The sequence below is a fragment of the Ovis canadensis genome, chromosome X (genome assembly GCF_042477335.2).
Source record: "Ovis canadensis isolate MfBH-ARS-UI-01 breed Bighorn chromosome X, ARS-UI_OviCan_v2, whole genome shotgun sequence".
Classification (NCBI taxonomy): Eukaryota; Metazoa; Chordata; class Mammalia; order Artiodactyla; family Bovidae; genus Ovis; species Ovis canadensis.
This window is the reverse complement of record NC_091727.1, coordinates 110,605,024-110,622,956: the sequence shown is the minus strand read 5'-3', so window position 1 is coordinate 110,622,956 and position 17,933 is coordinate 110,605,024. Positions and strand designations below refer to the sequence as shown.

The 17,933-nt window shown below is 39.1% G+C and overlaps 1 protein-coding gene and 1 pseudogene across 1 annotated transcript in view; both read left to right on the top strand.

The window, feature by feature from the left end:
• Window positions 1-17,933, top strand: part of TENM1 (teneurin transmembrane protein 1) — an 899,404-nt gene that overhangs the window by 302,221 nt on the left and 579,250 nt on the right. The window lies entirely within an intron of this gene.
• On the top strand, window positions 4,710-6,533 carry LOC138930477 (large ribosomal subunit protein mL62 pseudogene; annotated as a pseudogene).

The window sequence follows — 17,933 nt, the reverse complement described above, 5'->3', positions numbered from 1 at the left end:
TCCAACTCTGTGTGACCCCATGGACTGTGGCCCACCAGGCTCCTCTTTCCATGGGATTCTCCAGGCAAGAATACTAGAGTGGGTTGCCAATTCCTTCTCCAGGGGATCTTCCCGACTCACGGATCGAACCCATGTCTCTTATGTCCCCTGCCTTGTATAGCGGCTTCTTTACAACTGGCACCACCTGGGAAGCCCCCTTCAAAGCTCCCTAGGGGATTTTAATAGGTAGCAGTCATCTTTGCCTCTTCCCCTCCTTATATAATTTCTTAAGGCAAAACACTTGTTGCAAGGAACGTATTTTACCTAGACTAAAAACTGATGTTACACTGATAACTGAAATCTCTTGAGGGCAGATCCTTGTTTTGTTCCTTTCTGTGTCCCTCACCTGGCTGTGGTCAGTAAAGTCTGTTAAATTAATATTAAGTAGAGGTATAAGCAGTAACTGGGATTGCAACTAGGACCTCAGATATGTGAGTTTTTACATAAGGGGTGAGGGGCAGGGAAAATCTAGATTGTAGGATACACTAGTGGTGGCTATAGCGAGAAAGTCCTGGCTAGATCCTGTGGATATAAAATGCCACTTTAGAACTGTAGTCTATTGCTTGATCTTTTAGTTATTCATGCTGTGATTTTAGGTAAGGTACTTGTCACTGGATGTCTCTGATCTTTGTAAAATGAAGAAAATAGTTTCAGCCCTACTTACTTCACAGGGTGGATGTGCAATTCAGTTGAAATTTATAGTTATTAGTGTTCATTTAGCAGTATTTTTAAGTACAATAAGCTAGATATATGTAGAGTTGTTATTATGATTCATAAAGCCAGTGAATAGACTTTTTGTCAGGATGAAAAGCCTGTGAGAATCAATAGAGTACTATAAGTGCCTTTAACCATCATATTCAGTAGAAGTGAAAGAAATAGACTGTTTTTGAAAGGCTTCTTCCCTCAAAGGTTGTGTTCTTTATAAACTCAAAAAGGAATTATGTCCATGTTGGACATCACATAATTTTTGCAGATTTCATTAATACTATGAAAATAATACTAAAGGAAGTTGATATGAATTTAAGTTCAAGGTGCAGTTATTAACTTGCATTATAAGCTTGAACAACATACACATGCATGTACTTGCATTTGTTTATTCATTAAAGGGAAGGCGTCAAAGACATTATTGTTTGTTGAAAACATTAATCTATTCAGTCCATGTTTATTCAACACCTATTATATGTCTGCCAATACTTTTTAGAGCCTGGAATAAAACAGTGAAAAAAATAGACAAATTTCCTACCCTAATGAAACTTTCTTGTAAGAGGTGGGACATAATATAATTAAAGTGCAAAGAATTACTATTGGATAAAAAACAATAGGGTAGGGACATAGAATGATGAATGAGGCTAGAATAGTGCATGATTTTTATGTGTCAAGATTCACTATAGGCACCTCCCACATGTTATGTTTATATAATCTTTATAAGTATCTTATGTAATATATATTATTATCTTTATTTTAAAGAGAAGGAAACTAGACTCAGAGTTTAAGAAACTTGCCTAAGGTTACATAGTGTCTGTATAACAAAATTAGAATTGAAACTCAGATCTACCTGAATTCAAAACCCATTTTCTTTCTACTACATGTGGCTAAGCACTTACGTAACTTCATCGATGTTTCCGTATTCCTTTCTGCAAAAGAAAAATGTTGGACTTGATCCGAAATTTAAATCTGGTATATTATGCACCCTATATGTCTTGCAGATAATAACATTCTAAAAACTGAAGTAATTATCAGTATTGAAAAGTAAATGATTTCATACAAAATTATTGATTTCCAATTTGTCTTTAAGTATTAGAAAGTCTGGCATCCCCCACCTGGGCCTGTATTACGACTTTTCAACACCAGCTGCAGCTGAATAGTAACACTTCTTTCAGACAGAGTATATTTTATGATTATCCACCAATTCTTACAGCTGTAACCCACCCTTACATTAACTTATGTACCTGATCCATGCCGGTATTTGAATGTGTCACTTGATGGAACACATGGTCTGAAAAGCCCCTTCCAATTCCAAAATATGATCCAGTGTTGAAAATTCAGTTTTAAATGTTATTTTCCTTTTTAGCTTTTAACTATTTGACAGCCTTAGTTATGTTTCAGTAAGTTTTCTTCCTTCATATATTTCTCACTTTGTGTATTTTTTATGGTTTAGCAACCATGTAAATGATAATCAAGGCTGCACACTAACTCCTTTATTTTTCCACTTAAAAATATTATCCAGTGAGTCTTTATGAAGGAAAAGAAAACATGAAACATGCTAAGCATAAGTCTCAAGCATGCGTACAAAATAAAAGCAGCATAATTAGCAAGTCATTCATAATGGTAGTTAAATTCTGCCAATATGGAAGCATGAAAGCCAGTTTAAAAGTCCATGTTTTAGTTAAGTCTATTATTCACCCTAGCCTTTAAAATCCAAATAATTTATTAAGCTAATATTGGTGAGGAGAGAAATCCAATGATAATACAGAAAGGGGTGTAGTAAAAGAACTCTTCCATGAAAATCATTCAAAGTATAATTATTCTTAAGCATAGCATTATTAAAATATATTTCTATAATATAAAAGGTTTTATTAGTATTCTGTGATATAAGGTACCCTATTGCATTATTATGTTCAATTATTTCTCTTAATATTTATGTTTTTATAGCTTTTATTTTATAGTGGTAAACAATGGAATCTCTGCTAGACGCAGAGTGAATTACAGTTGTGTTTAATGTTGTAGGTACAAGTTGTTTTGTCAGCTCACAGCCCCAATTATCTGTCCATATAGTTGTCCTAGAGCTGCCCTGAGGCGCAATAGCCTCTGAGTCCTGTTTAGTGATTCATACTCTTGTTACTTGTTTGATTTCACACAAGTGTAGTAGGAGCTTACTTACATAGTGCATGGTGAAGTATGACATGGAATCCCTTTCCCTCATTCCAGCCCCAAATGTTTCCCTTTGTAGCCTGCCTGGGATTCCCAGCCTTAGAGAGTCATTTCTTTGAGTATAGTTATTGTTCCCTTTTGGAGAGCAAACCACTTAAGAAAAAAAGTGAAGCCATTGTCCCATATATAAACAATATAGGCTTCATTCAGTTCAGTTCAGTTTGGTTGCTCAGTCATATCCGACTCTTTGCAGCCCCATGGACTGCAGCATGCCAGGCTTCCCTGTCCATCACCAACTCCCAGAGCTTACTCAAACTCATGTCCATTGAATCAGTGATGCCATTCAACCATCTCATCCTCTGTCGTCCCCTTCTCCACCTGCCTTCAATCTTTCCAAGCATCAGGATCTTTTCAAATGAGTCAGCTCTTCGCATCAGGTGGCCAAAGTATTGGAGTTTCAGCTTCAACATCAGTCCTTCCAATGAATATTCAGGACCAATTTCCTTTAGGATGGACTGGTTGGATCTCTTTGCAGTCCAAGGGACTCTCAAGAGTCTTCTCCAACACCACAGTCCAAAAGCATCAATTCTTCAGTGCTCAGCTTTCTATATAATCCATATCTCACATCCATACATGACCACTGGAAAAACCATAGCTTTGACTAGACGGACCTTTGTTGGCAAAATAATGTCTCTGCTTTTTAATATGCTGTCTAAGTTGGTCATAACTTTTCTTCCAAGGAGCAAGCATCTTTTAATTTCATGGCTGCAGTCACCATCTGCAGTGATTTTGGAGCCCAAGAAAATAAAGTCTGTCACTGTTTCCACTGTTTCCCCAACTATTTGCCATGAAGTGATGGGACTGGATACCATGATCTTAGTTTTCTGAATGTTGAGCTTTAAGCCAACTTTTTCACTCTCCTCTTTCACTTTCATCAAGAGGCTCTTTAGCTCCTCTTCACTTTCTGCCATAAGGGTGGTGTCATCTGCATATCTGAGGTTATTGATATTTCTCCCAGCAATCTTGATTCCAACTTGTGCTTCATCCAGTCCAGCATTTCTTTTTTTCTTTCTTTCTTTTTTTTTACAGCTCTTTACAGCTCAGAGTTTTATTTGGCAAGCAAAGAAAAGTACACCCTCGAGGCATGAAGGTGGGCAGATCCCAAAGGAGAGGCCTCAATCCGTCTTGGCTTCCTCCTTTTATAAGTTTGTCTTCTCCCAACCCTGAGCCTGCCCTATGCAAATTGGACTAGCCATGAAGAGGGCGTATTTGTTTCACCTGAAGTTCTCACTCTGGTCTGCAGATATTCTTTCATTCTAATTTTTTCAGGCTTTCCCCTTTTTTTGTCTTTTAGCCACTGCCATTTTGAACTCCTTTTTCCTATTCTAACTACCTAACATTCCCCCCTCAAAGATGGGAAACACAATTCTATGGGAGTAGGGGCGTCAAGTTCTCTCTGGCTACTTCCTGCTGAGCTGGGATGGCTAGGGGCATTTCCTGCTTCCCCCTACCACCCCACCCCACCCCCACTCTTGCTAGTCTCAAGCCTCAGAGTCCTTATAGCAGTGTCCAGCTAAGGGTGAGTGATATTTTCCATGGTTGGGTGTAGTTTTATATATCCTTTTGGAACTGGCACTGCATATTATAGCTTGTTGACCTTAACTGGAGGTCTGGAATCTGAGGCTTTCTGCCGAGCTGCCATGTGAGCTTTCTGCCGAGTTTGTTTTTGCTGTCCTGGTTTCTAGCACGCTGAGCTTCTTGTTCCTTCTGCTGCGCTGGGTTTTCTTCACATTCAGCTTCCACAGTGAGAGCTTTTGCCTTGTTGGGCTTCTGCTGGGCTTAGCCTCCACCTTGCAGGGTCTGAGCTAAGGTTGTTTCAGCCAAGTTAAATCCAAGAAATGGCACCAGATATGTTGGAGGAGTGTGAAATTTTCTTGGTTCTGTCTCGCCACAGCAAAGATTTGAAACAGCAGACCAGTGTTACAGCTCTGTTACAGTTCAGAATTTTATTCAGCAAGCAAAGGAAAGTACATCCTCGAGGCATGAAGGCAGGCCAATCCCAAAGGGGAGGCCCAGTCCCGCATTTCTCATGATGTACTCTGCATATAAGTTAAATAAGCAGGGTGACAATATACAGCCTTGACGTACTCCTTTCCTGATTTGGAACCAGTCCAGTTTTAACTGTTGCTTCCTGACCTACATATAGGTTTCTCAAGAGGCAGGTCAGGTGGTCTGGTATTCCCATCTCTTGAAGAATTTTCCACAGTTTATTGTGATCCACCCAGCCAAAGGCTTTGGCATAGTCAATAAAGCAGAAATAGATGTTTTTCTGGAACTCTCTTGCTTTTTTGATGATCCAGTGGATGTTGGGAATTTGATCTCTGGTTCCTCTGTCTTTTCTAAATCCAGGCTTCATTAGCAGGATGAAATCTTTCATTGGTTTGCACGCCAAAGTGTTATCGAGCATAGAGCAAGTCCCTGGAGATGCAGGACACAGAACAGGTAACTCTTAAGGGGAGAGAGAATAATTGGGTCCAGATATGAGAGTCACCAGGAAGGTCATGTCTGGGATGGCTTTGGTGGAAAGCCTTGGACAGTCTATTCTTGGTTGGGGATAAAGGAAAGGGACAGTAAAATGGGGACGTGAAAGTAAAATAAGGTTAAATTTCACCAATTTCCTGTTACTCTGTCCTTGGGGCTAACCCTCATGTTATGTGTTGGTTATACATTAAAAAGATAGCCCGAGGGCCGAACATGGCGGCCGCCAGGTGCCTGTGCTGGGGTCTGAGCCGAGCCGAGGCCTGCCTGCTGCCGCCGCCCACGCGCTGCTGCCACCGGGCCCTGCACAGACAGGTAGCGGGCACCGAATTCCGGAGCGCTTACAGCCTGGACAAGCTCTACCCGGAATCGCGGGGCGCGGACACCGCCTGGAGGGTCCCGGGCAACGCAAAGCAAGGCAACGATGACATTCCTGTAGATCGCTTGACAATTTCTTACTGTCGGAGCAGTAGTCCTGGGGGCCAGAACGTTAACAAAGTGAACTCCAAGGCCGAAGTCAGGTTCCACCTGGCGAGCGCCGACTGGATCGCAGAGCCTGTTCGGCAGAAGATGGCCCTCACGCACAAAAATAAGATCAACAGGGCGGGAGAGCTGATCCTCACATCTGAATGCAGCCGCTATCAGTTCCGAAACCTGGCAGATTGCCTCCAGAAGATTCGAGACATGATTGCCGAGGCCAGCCAGCCAGCCATGGAGCCGTCCAAAGAAGATGCTGCACTTCAGAAACTCAGGATAGAAAACATGAATCGCGAAAGGCTCCGAAAAAAGAGAATAAACTCTGCCATCAAGACAAGCAGGAGGGTCGATGTGGACTGAAAGCATCCCCTCGAGCCGGCGGAGCCCCTCTTCAGGGCGCCCAGGCGGCTTGGGCACCATCAGGAGACCAGTGTCTGCTCAAGCCAGTGGTCGTCTGTCACGTCGGAACCATCCCAAGAACGTCCATCGGGAATGAGAGTCGTAGGCCCTGGTCGCCGAGGTCTTTAGAGGCAATCACCATGTTGACGCACCGTCATTATCCATTTACTATGTTAGTTGCAATAAAATTCTAAACTCAAAAAAAAAAAAAAAAAGATAGTAAACCTCCCATTAGTATTAGTGTTTGAGGAATGGGCCACTATAACTGAAAGCTTTTGTTTATTTGGATTGAGATATATTGTAAAATAAAGATAGCAGTAAAGTTACAAATTGCTGTGAAGCAGCAGATAAGGGAGGAAAAGCCATATTAAATTTGCTGTGTGACATAGAGAGCTCAACCCAGTGCTCTGTGACAACCTAGAGGGGTGAGACGGGGTGGGAAATAGGAGGGAGGTTCAAGATGGTGAAGGCATATGTATACCTCTGGCTGATCATTTTGATGTATGGCAGAAACCAGCACAATATTGTAAAGCAATTATCTTCCAATAAATTTTTTAATTAAAAAAATAAGGAAATGGAAAGAATAAATAACAAAGATGAATATTAATATCCTTATTTAATTCTTGAATTGACATTTTCTCATTATCCCATGAGCCCCTCCCCTCTGCCCCCAGTTATTTGGAAACATACTGTTATCTACATTTTACAATATTGTATTAGTTTTCTCTTGCTGCTGCAATAAATCACCACAAATTTACTCGGTTTAAACAACAAAAATCTGTTATCTTACAGTTCTGGAAGTCAGAAGTTTTAAATAAGTCTCACTGGGTATTGGTAATGCCATGTTTGTCTTTAAAGCTTCTAGAAGATAATCTGATTCCTTGCCTTTTCCAGCTTCTGGAGGCTGTCCACATTCCTTGGCTCATGGCCCCTTCTTCCACCTTCAAAAGCCGCAAAATTATGTCTCTTTGATCCTTTTTCCAATGTTCTATCTCCTTTTATCCTTTTCTGCCTCACTTCTATTTTTAAGGGCCTTGAGATTACATTAGATACACTTAAGTAATCCAGGATGGTCTCTCTATTTAAGGTGAGTTGATTAACAACCTTAATTCCACCTGCAATATTAATTCCCCTTTGCCATGAATCCAAATATATTTACAGGTTCTGGGGATTAGGACATAGACAGCTTTGGAGGGGCCATTATTCTGCCAACCACAAATATAATGAATATTAATTATTACACTGATTAAAATATTGGGTTTTTCAAATAATAAAAGTGAGCTGACATCTCATATTCCCAGAATAAAACACACAGATTTATAACATTTTAACTAGGTGCACATATAAGAGAGAAACATTAAACAAAATGGTGACAATGTTTTAAAATAAAGGAATGGAAAAAGAGGTGCAAGAAAACTTTTAATGAACAGTGAGTAGAGAGATGTCAATATCAAATAAAGTGGTATTTAAGGCCAAAAGCTTGAAATAGAACCTACATGTATTCATTTATTGAATAAATGTTTTTATATTAACTATTTGAATGATACATGAAGCATTTGGTAAAACTACAAAGACAGTTGTGGAATACAGCTATCAGAATTTTAAAAATAGTAAAAATAATACAATATATTTGAAAACATAATTAAGAAACTTGACTTAATATTTTGATAAATACATAGAATTGTATACTCCAATGGAAAAGAATGTACATTCATAACTTATGCCCTGGGCCCTTTACAAAAGCTGACTGTGTAATTTGCCACAGGAAAAACCTTGATCAGTTCCCAAGTAGCAAACTGACAGGTAACATTCTCTGATGAAATTTATAAAGTTTAGAAATGGACAATAAAAATATTTTAAAAAATAGAATCTTGTAACCATAAAATATTTTAATAAATAATTTTTGTATCAAGAATGAAGTCTAAACATTTAAAATTATTCAAAAAGAAACAAAACTGAGATTACTTCATAAAAAAACCTAAGGGTGTGGTTAAAAACATCACAAAAGAAATATTAAGGCATTAAATGAATTTAAGGAAATATTGGAAGAAATATGCAACTCAAGGGAACAGAAACAGAAAAAATAGATATATCACATGAAAGTAGTCATACATAACTAGCTAAAATTATTTAACGAATTTAAAAGCTAAAAGTTGACTCCACAAAAAAGATGTATAGAAAAAAAGTTCTTTGTTTTACACTTAAACATACATACATTGATAAATTTCCTGAACTCCAAAAATAACAAGAAATCTTGTAGGTTTCCTGGAAGAAATAGCAAAGAAAAAAATTAAGACAGGTATTGATTGTCTCTTATCTAGAGATATTGGTTTTTTTTTCCTTATCTGCACAGGAAAAAATTAAGACAGTATTGGTTTTCTCATCTCTATCATAGAAGCTAGAATATAATGTAATAGCATCTAGAAATTTCCAAGGAAAAAAGACTTCAATCCAAGCATCTTATTATAACTCAATCAGGATATCACTCACCTGTTTGATTTGGAGAGAGAGAGATGTTTGAGGACATGCCCGAATTCATGAAGTATATTACTCTCATGGGCTCCCCAGGTGGCGCTAGTGGTAAAGAATCTGTCTGCAATGCAAGAGACATGAGAGACCTAGGCTCAGTCCCTGGGTGGAGAAAATCCCCTGGAGGAGGGCATGGCAACCCACTCCAGTATTCTTGCCTGGAGAATCCCGTGGACAGAGGAACTTAGCAGGCTACGGTCCAGGGAGTCGCAAAGACTGAAGTGACTTAGCGCACACACACGCACACACATCACTCTCATACATTCCCATCTTATATCATTAAGTAAAATAAACAAATGTAATTTATAAAATCTCATTTACATAAAAATAAGAGGAAAGTCTTTTCATATGTGTCTATATATGTTTATGGGCCTACAAAAAGGTAAGGAAAGATAGCCACTCACTCTATGATGAATATCAGTTGCCTTGTAATGGGATTGGAGGAGGCAGAGAAGGACCTGTTAATTCATTTTGTCTTTATGAACATCTGTATTGTTTGAATCATAATGAGAAATTTTTTGGTAATTAAAAAAATGTATAGTATAAGTGGACTGAGAAAGAGAAATAAGCAGCAATGGCTCTTAGTGAGTAGATATCTCTTGATGGAGTCAGAGCCTCAGTTGCTAGCATAATTCAGTCATTAATGAAGGGAGGGTGGGGTTAAAGGGAAAATGTGTAAAAATAATCCTGTTATATAGAAGCCTTCCTAAGTGAAGCATGAGACCCAGAACCTATAAAGGACAAAATGGCCAGATTTGATGACATAAAAATTGAACATGCGTAAGCAACAAGCACCAGGGCTTCTCTGGTGGCTCAGACAGTCAAGAATCTGCCTGTAATGCAGGCGACCTGGGTTCAATCCCTGGGTCGGGAAGATCCCCTGGAGAAGGGAATGGCAACCTACTCCAGTATCCTGGCCTGGAGAATTCCATGGACAGAGGAGCCTGTCGGGCCATATATAGTCCATGGGCTCCCAAAGAGTCGAATAGGATTGAGCGACTAACACACACAAGCAACAAGGAGAAGCAAGAGGTTGAGAGATATTTGGCACATCTAAAATGAAACAAGCTAGAATATTCCATATACAAATGAAAGAATTACATATTACCAATAAATATATAAAAAGACACTCAAAAAGAATATGAATGTAAATACATATAAATAAAATGCAAATAAGAATGATATAGCATTTTTACCTTCATATTTGGCAAAAGGAACAGAAAGATAGCTGATAAAATCCACTGTTTTTAAGGACATAAGGAAGGTGGCACTTGGGCACACTGTTGGGTAGGAATGTGAGTTAGAATAATCTTTCATAGCATAACTTGGCAGAATCTAACAAATCTTAAAAAGCATATGTGCTGTGACCAGCAATCAGGTTTTCAGGAGTTTAACTTACATAAAAATAGCAAGAGTGCAGAAAGATATGTGTACAAGGATAGTGATTGAACCTTGATTGTAATAGTACATACTTCAAAACAAGCTAAACATGAAAGTCTGGTTAATAAATTATGATATCAGATAATGGAATTCCTTGCAAGTATTGCTGGCAGAGGATGAAATGGTTAGATAGCATCACTAACTCAATGGATATGAATTTGAGTAAACTCCAGGAGATAGTGAAGGACAGGGGAGCCTGGTGTACTACAGTCCATGGGGTTGCAAAGAGTTGACATGACTTGGCCACTGAACAACAAAATTAAAAAGAATGAAGCAGATCCATATATTCTGACGTGGAAAAAGCCATTGAGAGGTGAGAGATGAGTTGCAGAACTTGTCATATGTATCAGTTAACATGATGCTTAGAGAGTGAGGAATTCACATAAAATCCATATTTTGGATTGATTCAGAGTTAACCATATTTTCTTATAAAAATTCAACCTTTAATTATTGAAAGTCTCTTTAAAATGACTCCTTTTCTTTGTGATATCTGAGAAACATTCTTAAGCCTTCATTCTATGACTATCTGGTAATAGAAGAAAGAGACAAAACAGAGAAATACTATAAGGTATTTAATAATGACTATTTAGTAATGAGTAAAATAAAACTCTAATTACCACACTAATTGGTTAGACCAAAACTTTGGAATGAGACAATTTGAAGTAAACCTTGAAAAATGATTTTAACTTTCAACAGACAAATATAGAGAGGTTGGTCTTTCTATGCAAAAAAAAAATTATTTGAATTTAAGGACAATATTCAAATACTGAATAGTTGTTGAAGTGTAGGTACTTGAAGGTTTGGCTTATTCAGGCTGAGCAGGAACAGACTTCAGAGTCGAATAGATATGTGATCAAATTGTAGCTCCATTTTTTAAAATTGACAATGCCAGGGTACTTAGCTTGACCATGTTCTCTCATGTGTAAAATAAAGTTAATAATGGCTACCTCTTCGAGTCGTTGTGATGATTATATCTTTAAATGCGAAATATATATATATATATATATAACTCTTTCTTAGCACAAAATAGACCCTAACTGAATGTCAGTTCTGATCTCTTCCTTGACATTGAGTTGAGTAAGACCTCTTTCACTTGGCTGAATAGCTAATGTGCAGTATATTTTTCTTAGAATTTCTCTTCATGCTTAGAACCCCAACATGACACTTTTTCTTGCTTCTGTTAGAAAATTGGCTATTCCCTGACTCAGGTTCTCTATATCTTCATTGAAATGTCTTCCTCTTCTTAAATTCTTACATGTAAATATTAATTCATATACTTCAGAGACAGCCCAAGCCAGGATATGAAACTCAGTCCAAAGAGTTTGGATAGAAAGAAGGAAAAATGTAGACAAGTTTTCTGTTTGGTTAAATTTAATTGAGAAACCAGCATCAGAAAGTGGGTTTGACATTTTGAGTCCAGATCTTATAAGCTTGATATTCCCTTTCTGTTTCATTCCTGGGGGCAGAGCTAATGTCAGAATATAGAGAGCTCTGAGCATATACATGACTTGGCTACCACAGAGTAGTGTTGAGCCAAGTGACTTAATTTTTCTTGATAAAGGTGAGAGGGTCAGATGAGCCAGGGAATGTACTAGAAGGAAGCAAAGGGTGAATAAGTTAGACAGGGGTGTCCAGAGTAAGATCATATCAGAAGGCAGCAGAATAGTGCAGTCAACTAGCAGAACAAGCTCATCAACCAGGCTTATTGGAGTTGAAATAATAAGAAAATTAAAAATCTACAGGAGGAATCTATCAGAGTTCAATTCAGTAGATAGTTATAAGGCACTGATTATGGATCAGGCTCTCCCCTTGGTCCTGGAGTGTACAGGTGATACACCCAAGGACAGTTAAAAATCCAAGTCAAAAAACAAGAGCCAGTAAATTTGTGTAGGGATAAGGGATGGGATACTAACATCCATTAGCAGAGACTTGACCATGAAGACATTTCCCAAATTGAACTCTATACCTATTTCCTCTGAATTTTTTTTTTAGTAGTCAGGACTCTGATTGCAATGATGGAAACCCAATGCCAACTAGCTTAAGAGAAGACAAATTTTTATTGGCTAGTATCCATTCAACAAGGTGGACGTGGTCTTAAGGAAAGCTAGGACGCAGGCTGAAAGCATTGACTTGAGCACTATCAAAACTTCTTATGCCTAGCTCTCTCTCTGCATATCACCTTCATTATGTACAAATTGGAAATCTGGCCAGTGCTGACTGTTCTGGGCTGTCAACCTATGCAGCAGACTAAGAGGAAAGGGTCTCTTCTACCTACTTGCAATAAATATTGAAAAAAAAAAGAAAGAAAGAAAACCTGAGAACATATCTGGATTGGCCTGGCCTGAGGACATATCTGGATTGGCATGGCCTAAGTCCCAGACTAGATCAGGTGTACATCTCTTAGTTACTGTGGCTATGACTGCAAAACAGATAGGAGCTTCTTTTTTTTTTTCAATCAAAAGTCTAAAATAGTGATAAAAAGAACGTTTTCCTTAAAGAAGTGAGACTACAGATAGATATGGTCACTGGGGAGATCACAGTGAGTCAGTCATTCAAACATGTGGCAGTTCCATTGGGCAGGAATGTCTCCAAACACAGCTGGTCCATATATACTGAAGGTAAGGCTAGATATTTGGAAACTCTTGGCTAAAATGGAGAACCCGCAGCAATCGTGAGAGCAACAGATAACCAAGAGGCAGGTCTGAACCACCTCAAGCTTTCAGTTGTTCCCTATTATTGCCTATAGGATAAATTCTGAAATACTTACCTTATTAATTAAGGTCCTTCACAATCTTCCTTCACAGTATCATCATTCTTTTCACCTTCTGTTTTGCTTTGTTCATAGTCAGTTGTGTCAGATTCTTTGTGACCCCCATGGACTGTAGCCCATCAGGCTCCTCTGTTCATGGGATTTTCCAGGCAGGAATACTTGAGTGGGTTGACATTTCTTTCTCCAGGGGATTCTTCTTGACCCAAGGATTGAACCCTCATCTCCTGTGTCTCCTGCATTAGCAGGTGAACTTTTTACCACTGCACCACATGAGAAGCCCTTTTACTGTTTATGTTGTTGTTGTTCAGCCACTGTCATGTCCAAATCTTTGCAGCCACATGGACTGTAGCACACCAAGCTTCCCTGTCCTTCACTATCTCCCAGAGTTTGCTCAAACTCATGTCCATTGAGTTGGTGATTCCATCCAACCATTTTATCCTCTGTCGTCCCCTTCTCCTCCTGCCCTCAATCTTTCCCAGCATCAGGACCTTTCCCAATGAGTTGGCTCTGCATCAGGTGGCCAAAGTATTGGAGCTTCAGCATCAGTCTTTCTGATGAATATTCAGGGTTTGTTTCCTTTAGGGTTAATTGGTTTGATCTCCTTACTGTCCAAGGGACTTTCAAAAGTCTTCTCCAGCACCACAGTTTGAAAGCATCAATTCTTTGGTGCTCAGCCTTCTTTATGGTCCATCTCTCACATCCTTACATGACTACTGGAAAAACCATAGCTTTGACTGATTTGTTGGCAAAGTAATGGCTCTGATTTTTTAATATACTGTCTAGGTTTGTCATGGATTTCTTTCCAAGGAGCAAGCGTCTTTTAATTTCATGGTTGCAGTCATTGTCTGCAGTGATTTTGAAGCCTAAGAAATAAAGTCTGTCACCACTTCCACTTTTTCCCCTTCTGTTTGCCTTGAAGTTATGAAATCGGATGCCATGATCTTAGTTTTCTGAATATTGATTTTAAGCCAGCTTTTTCACTCTCCTCTTTCACCCTCATCAAGAGGCTCTTTAGTTTCTCTTCACCTTCTGTATGAATTCTATAATCCAGAAAAGCTGGTTTATTTCCTGAGCAAAGAACCATGTTGAAGCTACTCTCAGGCTATCATCAATTCCCTAGGTCTGGCATTCTTATTCCCACTGTCTGTTTATACTACTGTCTTAGTAAGCATTCCCAATGCACTCCTTTATTCACCAAATATATATTGGTGCTTCTTTGAATAAAAAGTTATTTTGACATGGCTATATACAATGATGATTAAGATAGTCATGGTTGCTACTCTCAAGGAATTCACATTCTGGTCATTTTAGACAGTCATCACATAATTATGTAAATAATCCTGAAATTATAATTTTGATCAGTGCTATGAAGAAAGAAGGATCTAATTCAGACTGAAGGGCCAAAGAAGTGAGCTATCATCTGATAGAGAAGAAGGAATTAACCAGGTAAAGAGTGAAGCCATGAGAAGGAAAAGAGGAAACAGTATGCATAAATATCATGAGAAGAAGAGCAGGATGAGAAAGTGGAAGAAGTGTAGTATTGCTAGAGGGAGAGAGAAAGAGGCTAGAGAAATAGGAAGCCAGATCGTATAGGGGCTTTGAACAGTATATTAAGGACTTTGAGATTTACTCTGAACATTACAGGAAGGCATTGACAGGGGGAGATGTGGTTAGTTTTATCATATGTTTGTTGGCTATGCAGAGAATGTATTAGTAGGGGAACAAAATTAGAAGCAAGGGGGCCAGTTAGGTTATTGCAGTCATTTAAATCAGGGTTTATTAAAAGTGGAAAGGAACGAACTGGATAAGTTCAAGGTATAATTAAGAGATAAAAATGACCAGGTTTGATGTGTTGAATCTGGGGTTGGCAGGATGACTCCTAGGTTTCAGGTTTCTGCACAAGAAACTAAAATGCAATGGCAAGAGGAGGGTTGGATTTGGAGGCAATGATAGTCATATTAGCTTTGCACATTTTCTTTTTATTTGAGGTAGCTTTTACATAGGACTTACCTTGTGGTTCAGATGGTAAAGCATCTGCCTACAATGCGGGAGACCTGGGTTTGATCCCTCGGTCAGGAAGATCCTCTGGAGAAAGAAATGGCAACCCACTCCAGTACTCTTACCTGGAAAATCCCATGGATGGAGAAGTGTGGTAGGCACAGTCCATGGGGTCGCAAAGAGTGGGACACTACTGAGTGATTTCACTTTTACTTTCACTTTACATAGCTAAGGTAGATGACTGATGAATAGTTGAATATACAAATATGGAGCACAGTATTGAGTCTAAACTTCCCTCTAGTCTTTCAAACCTACCCATTCATTAAATCCTAGCTTAATCTACCACCACCATGAGATGTCACTAACCCATTTTTCTGACCATCCTCTCCTCCATGCTCTCCTAGTACTTATTATCTGGACCATTCATTAGGCTCCAGTTGTATATTCTACCATGTATATGTAGTTATATCTTGTTTCTCTAATTAGAAATTAAGTTTCTTGATATTAGAGACTATGTTAGCTTCAACTATCCTTTGCTACCACCACTCGCTTTACATATAGTAAGAGTTCATTTTACCTGTAACAAAGTGAATTCATAACCTTTTTGCTACTAGGTAGTATACAGTTAGAAGTGCATGTGTGCATGTGTGTGTGTATGCTCAGTCGCTTAGTAGTGTCCAACTCTTTGCAAACCCATGGACCACAGGCTGCCAAGTTCCTCTGCCCATGAAATTCTCCAGGCAAGAATAGTGGGGTAAGTAGTTGTTCTCCTCTCCAGGTGATCTTTCCAACCCAGTGGTTGAACCCATGTCTCCTGCATCTCCTGCATTGCTGGCAAATTCTTTACTGCTGAGCCACTGGGGGACAGGTGTTAGAAGGAACAGGTGTTAAATACAGATGACTGGGGTTTGAAATTTAACTTCACCTCCTTTACAAGAAGTGGTGACTATAGTCAAGTATTTTAACCTCTTCTTAGTTTCCTCATTTGTTAATTCATGATAATACTAATACCTGTCTCAGAGAGTTATTGTTAGGATTAAATGCATAATGTTTGCAAAGTATGTAGCATAGTGTTTGTCACATGAGAAGCTTAGAATAGGGCATTGAAACATGTATACTATCATGTAAGAATCGAATCACCAGTCTATGTCCGATGCAGGATACAGCATGCTTGGGGCTGGTGCACGGGGATGACCCAGAGAGGTGTTGTGGGGAGGGAGGTGGGAGGGGGGTTCATGTTTGGGATCACATGTACACCCGTGGTGGATTCATGTCAATGTATGGCAAAACCAATACAGTATTATAAAGTAAAATAAACTAAAAATAAAAAGTTAAAAAAAGATAAAAAAAAAAAAAAGAATAGGGCTTCCCAGGTGGCTCAGTGGTAAAGAATCTGCCTGCCAATGCAGGAGATGCAGGAGACCTGGGTTCGATCCCTGGGTTAGGGAATGACTACCCTCTCTAGTATATTTGCCTAGAGAATTCCATGGACAGAGGAACCTGGCAGGCTACAGTCCATGGAGTCACAAAGGGTTGGACACAACTGAGCAACTACCACTTTCATTTTCAAGCATTAGAATGATGGTTTATTGTTGTTGTTATTTTGGTAGGAATCAGAAGGTTCTGTAATATGACATCCAATGAAGATCAGTCATCAACTTGTCATCTTTATCCCTGGATGGAGCTTGGCTCCTGATTTTAGAGAACATTCTAGTGGAGGCAGTCTCTTGTGTTTCAGAAAGCATAAGTTAAGGTTTGGCTGGAAATCACAATGTGTGAGTTGTGTGCACATGTGGATATATGTATATAAATATGACACGTGTACCCCAATGTTCATCGCAGCACTGTTTATAATAGCCAGGACATGGAAGCAACCTAGATGTCCATCAGCATATGAATGGATAAGAAAGCTGTGGTGCATATACACAATGGAGTATTACTCAGCATTAAAAAGAATACATTTGAATCAGTTCTAATGAGATGGATGAAACTGGAGCCTATTATACAGAGTGAAGTAAGCCAGAAAGAAAAACACCAATACAGTATACTAACGCATATATATGGAATTTAGAAAGATAGTAACGATAACCCTGTATGCGAGACAGCAAAAGAGACACAGATGTATAGAACAGTCTTCTGGACTCTGTGGGAGAAGGTGAGGGTGGGACAATTTGGGAGAATGGCATTGAAACATGTATAATATCATATGTGAAATGAATTGCCAGTCCAGGTTCGATGCATGATACTGGATGCTTGGGGCTGGTGCATTGAGATGACCCAGAGGGATGGTACGGGGAGGGAGGAGGGAGGAGGGTTCAGGATGGGGAACACGTGTATACCTGTGGCAGATTCATGTTGATGTATGGCAAAACCAATACAATATTGTAAAGAAATTAACCTCCAATTAAAATAAATAAATTTATATTAAAAAATAAATAAATATGTACCTATTAATCATTTTTATTAAGAGGACCCATTGCTCACGATGCCTGGTATGTACTGGTTTTTATGTTGCTGCTGCTGCTGCTAAGTCACTTCAGTCGTGTCCAACTCTGTGTGACCCCATAGATGGCAGCCCACCAGGCTCCACCATCCCTGGGATTCTCCAGGCAATAACACTGGACTGGGTTGCCATTTCTTTCTCCAATGCATGAAAGTGAAGTCACTCAGTAAGTGTCTGACTCTTTGAGACCCCATGGACTGTAGCCTACCAGGCTCCTCCGTCCATGGGATTTTCCAGGCAAGAGTACTGGAGTGGGGTGCCATTGCCTTCTCCGGGTTTTTATGTTGCTAACAACTAAAAAGAAATCATTCATTTCAGAAGAGAGAAACATATTAACTCTTCAAACTATTAGGAGGTGCTTTTTATAAA